The 5,186-nt window shown below is 47.3% G+C and overlaps 1 long non-coding RNA gene across 1 annotated transcript; it reads right to left on the bottom strand.

The window, feature by feature from the left end:
* Positions 1-2,795: 2,795 nt before the first annotated feature.
* Positions 2,796-4,266, bottom strand: LOC141918655 (uncharacterized). The gene is made up of 3 exons (XR_012621752.1): positions 3,679-4,266; positions 3,347-3,566; positions 2,796-2,968 (listed from the first exon to the last, which is right to left on the bottom strand). It is a non-coding gene; the product is annotated as an uncharacterized LOC141918655 (long non-coding RNA).
* Between the last annotated feature and the right edge of the window lie 920 nt (positions 4,267-5,186).

Here is a 5,186-nt window from a genome sequence, read left to right as displayed (position 1 = left end):
CTGCAGTGGTATCTGCAGTGGTATCTGCATCTGCAGTGGTGGCATCTGTCGTGACCCGGACTGGAAGCCCAGAGAGTCACAACGGTTCAGTGATCCCCTCGGGTTAAATTAAGGTGAAACAACACCAGACAACCAGTTAAAATGTTTTATTGGCAGTAGAAAGCAATTTAGACTTGGAAAAGGATAATAAGCAACATGGTCTCTTATAAATCTCTGAGAAGGAAGGGAGGGGAAGGGGAAGGGGAAGGGGAAGGGGAAGGGAAAGGGAAAGGAAGAAAGAGAGTCAAAGCAATCCGGATCAGCACCCCTGGATCCAGCACTGTCTCAGGTCCAGTGATCTTGGGTGGTGGGTGCACACCCAGCAAAGTTTCTGTCCCCTTGTAAGTTCGTTTTATCAGCTGATTAGCATACTAGACGAGGAGGGGCAGGGATTCCACAAACTCATTTCCATGAGAGACGAGGATAAAGGTGGAGCGGGGGTTCCAGTTGAGTTGGTGAGTGGTCGTACTTGCCCTGCCCAGCTTTGGCTTTTCCTCTGTTCCCAGAGATTTTTGCTGACTTCACGCTTCTTATCGGTCACCCCAGAGGTGATCCCCTCTTACCAGTTCTTGTTACCACTTCAGCGGCGAAGGTGCGAAGTCATTAGCAGGGCAAGCACGGTGTCTGGCTTGCACAGCAGAGCCTCACAGTGTCGGGCTTAGGGGTACTTGTGCCTGAGGGGAGACACCTGGTTTCACTCAGTCCAGTTTCCCCCCTTCGAGGCTCATCTGAGGAGTTTGTCAGTGCAGCTGCAAGGGAGTGGGGGGTGCAGCCTTCGATATGCTCCCGCTTCCCTGGGGGACATTCCTTCGACTAATCCAAAGGCCACAGCTTGTCCTGGAGGCTTTCTGTGTCGATGAATGTTTGAGGCATCAATTCCTTCAGTTCCTTACAGCACCTGGGACGTGTTTATTGGTACACGTGGTGGAACTGGTACCTGTATGTGTAATTGTATCTGTACCTCCGACTGTATCTGTGTCAGCAATTGCATCTGAGTGTGTTCCAGTGCCCATATCTATAGCTCTTTCTCTGCCTGTGTAGAGAAAGAACAATGTGTAATTTTGCCCATCTCTGGAGTTGTACCAATGTCTGTCACTGTATTTGTATCCATCTCTATATCCTCATCCCTATCTCTGTCGGTGGCTGTTCGTGCAGCTACCTGTTAGTTACCTCTGCCTGTGGCAGCACAGCTCTGTGCTGGTGCTGTATATGTGTAACGGCTCCTCTGTCTCATGGTACCTCAGTCAGTCATGGTGCCATTTGCTGTATCTGCCGCTGCTTGTCTCGTTGAATGTGTCCTTTTATCTGTGACTGTACTTGTACCCTAAACTGCATCTGGAACTGTCTGTGTATCTGGAATTGTAGCTATTTTGTGCCTCATCTGCAACTGTATCTGCAATTCAGTGTGAGTCTGTGTCTGTAATTATATTGACACGGGTGATGGAGCCAGTGTCTGTATTTCTGATAGTGCCAGTATCTGTCTCTCTAATGGTGCCTGGACCTGTAACTGTACCTGTAACTGTATCTGCATTGATAATGCATCTGCAGTGGTGTCCGCAGTGCAAATCCTTTCTGTAGTTCCATCTGGAATAGTATTTGCATCTGCAGTGGTATCTGCATCCGGAATGGCATCTGCATCTGCATTTGTGTCTGAAATTGCACATGCATGGGCATGAATAAAAGAATTCCCTTTGTAATCCTGTACGTTGTGTCCCAGCCTCTCTCCTTGGTCAGCACGAGCCAGTTGCCAAATTTTGGTGACAGCTCCCCATGTAGCGGTACCAGCACCAGTTCTACCACAGTTGGGAGTGGAGAGGGAGAGGACAACACCAACCCAAAAGCACCCCAAGCCCCTGCTCATCCCCACGGATGGGGCAGGATGGGGCAGCACACACATGTCGGTATCGCAGGGCCACCAGTGCTGGCCCCATCCCTTCCCCTTGGACACAAAATTCACGTCCCCAAAAAAATCATGCTTGCGATGGGAGATTGCAGATCTGGGGAGACTGTTGGGATCGGAAACCATCACGGGGTTGAGAAATCGTCATTGACATGGGAAACCATTGTGGGGATGGGAAATACTCATTGGAGACAGGAACTCAGCAGGATGGGGAACTGCTGAGATGGGATTTGTGGTGTGAAGAAGCAAAACCCTGTAAGGCTGGCTGAAGCAGGTGCTGGTGGAATGATCACCATGGGGCCAGACCCCCAAAACCCTGTTTGCCCCAAACAGACCCCGCACTGCCCAACCACCATGGCAGATGCAGCAGCAGGCTCCTGCTCCTCCTCAGGCTCCTGCTCTCCAGGGAACTCCCCCGCCAGCTCTGCCCGCCAGGCTCTCACCCCATCACCCCTCTTCGCTTCCCCCTGCAGAGAGGTTCCCTTCCAGCTTCTGACAGCATCAGAGGTGCCCAGCGGGAGCTTCACCACCCCAGCCATGTCACCGCTGGTCCCTGCCTGAGTGCTGCCCTCTGTCATGGCGCTGCCAGTGTCCCGTGAGTCTGCCCAGGTCCATACTGTCACCTGCCAGCTGGCCCAGGCCACCACCTGGTAGGGGGTCCTCAGGGCCCCTGGGCCCCCGGGCAGGTGTGTTGTGGGTGGGTGTTTTAGATCACTTGAAGAGACACCGTGGAAGGTATTAGCAAAAAGTGATTTTAATGTGATGTTATAGAAGTGTGACTTCGCAAAGTTCGATGGCAACATTCACTCTATAACTTACTACATGGAAGAAACATACAAAGGAAAATCAAGTTAGAATTTATTTAAAATTATTTACACAGAGACCAGAGACATAAAAAGGTAAGGGAGACCCTCCTGTTGAGTCACAAAGTTCAGAATGGACCCCCTTGCTTTCTAAACTCCTTCTCAGAGAGACGTCTAGGTGAGGCTGGATCCAGGCTTAGTCGCAGACTTGGTCAACAGTTTATGTCTAATGGAAAAAATATAAAGGGTAACTCTTATTAATATAAATGGTAACTCTTGTTGAGTTATTACACCAATTTGTGGGGGAACGAGTGATTATGGATCCTACACAATTTGAGGTAGCAGCAATTAAAGATTTATTAACACTGTTACGGTAAACCACAAGATTAGATTGAACAGTTTTTAACAATATTTAATCATCAACCAATTATCAGAGTGATTTAAAAAAGTTGTTATAGTCAACACTACAAACTTCCCTAAATCGAATGCGTAAACACAAACACACACACACACACACATACAGAATTTAACCTATGATAGTAAATTATTGGTACCAAACGATCTTTGAAACTTTGAAGAAATCTGATTGTAGTGAATTACTCACTATTCTGCATCATCAGCATTTGTCAGCAGATGATCTTCGAACCCTTTATCTTCACTGGCATCTATCAGCAGATGATCTTGGAAATCTTCCTTTGAAATCCTCAAGAAATCTATTATTTGAAATCCTCGTGATATCTACCCTGAGAGGCATCCCAACTCAGAGATACTGGGTCACAGCCTGCTGTGATCCCGGAGAGCTCAAAGGGTCTTACTCAGGATTGCTATTTACAGGATCACAAGATGATTGACTTTGGTCAGTATTTTTTTTTCATTTTGGCCATATCGTTGTTTAAACCCGACCGACAGCCAAACACCACACAGCCGCTCACTCACCTTCTCTGCACAGGGGTTGGTGGAGGCAACTGGATGGGTAAAGGTAAGGAAACTTGTAGGTTGAGATAAAAACAATCTAAAAATTTAAATGAGATTAAAATACTTATAATAATTATAGCAATAATAGAATATACAAACAAGTGATGCACAGCGTGATTGCTCACCACCCACCGACCGATGCTCAGCCCTTCCTGGTGAGCGATCTCAGAGGAGAGAAAATCCGGGAGCTGCAACCGTGGAAGAGAGGGAGAGCAAACTTCCTGGCCAACCCTCCTCTATACACTGAGCATGATGTCGTACGATACAGAATATTTCAGTGGCCAATTTGGGTCCATCGCTATGGCTGTGCTCCCTCTCAGCTTTTTGTGCACCTGCACACGGGCAGGACATGGGACGTGGGAAAGTCCTTGATTCCTTAGCAGCAACTGAAAGCATCGCTGCATTATCAACTTTATTCTCATACCAAATCCCGTACTGGATCTGAAACACAGCCCTGTTTTAGCTGCTGAGAAGAAAAATTAGCTCTGTCCCAGCTGAAACTGGGACAGTATCCACCCCTCATTCCATAACATTTACATTATGCTCAGGTTCCATGTTTGCCATTACATTCTAATTAACCATACCTCTTTTCCTTTTTTTAATGTACACACATAGATACCATTCCCTTGGGCTACTGTCGGGGAAAGCAGCTGGTTTGCCGATAACCTGGTTGAAGAAGAGTTTGACCTTGACAAGATTCCGGTGTACCCTTGAGATAAGGAAGCTTTGGTTAAAGCAGAAAACTTTCAAGGAGTTACTGACTACATAGCAGGATGAAGCATGCAGGGAGGAAACTGATCAAGGTTATCCAGTGAGAATGTTAAAAACAACTTTTTGAACAGTTACATTGTAACACTCTGGCACCTGAAATATATAAAAATGCATGCTTTTAGTAATAAAAATACTAGCCGTTTCTTCACCCATGTGAGTCTGTGTGTGTCGCTTTGTCTGTCTATAAAGCGACACTGTTAGCCAGAGAAAAAGAGCCCAACTTCCTGCACTGTTCGCCAGGCAGAAAGAGCACAAATTGCTGCGCTGTTAGCCAGGGATTAAGAGCCCAACTTCCTTCGATGTGATCCAGGGATAAAGAGACCAAATTCCTGCGCTGCTAGCCAGGGATAAAGGGCCCACCTTGCTCCACTGTTAGCCGGGGATGAAGAGACCACCTTCCTACACTGCTAGAAAGAGATTAATAGCCCAAATTACAGCACTGTTAACAAGGACAAAAGAGCCCACTTACCTGCTCTGTTAGCCACGGATAAAGAGCCCAACTTGTTACGCTGTTAGCCAAGGATAAGGAGTCCACCTTGCTGCACTGTTAGCCAGAGATAAATAGCTCATCTTCCAGCGCTGTTAGCCAGAGATGAAGAGCCCACCTTCCTGCTCTGGTAACCACGGAAAAAGAGACGATGTTCCTGCACTGTTAGCCTGAGATTAATAGTCCAACTTGCTACACTGTTTGCCACGGA

The sequence above is a fragment of the Strix aluco genome, chromosome Z (assembly GCF_031877795.1).
Source record: "Strix aluco isolate bStrAlu1 chromosome Z, bStrAlu1.hap1, whole genome shotgun sequence".
Classification (NCBI taxonomy): domain Eukaryota; kingdom Metazoa; phylum Chordata; class Aves; order Strigiformes; family Strigidae; genus Strix; species Strix aluco.
Note: the sequence above shows the minus strand (reverse complement) of the source record. Positions and strands in the feature narration are given on the sequence as shown.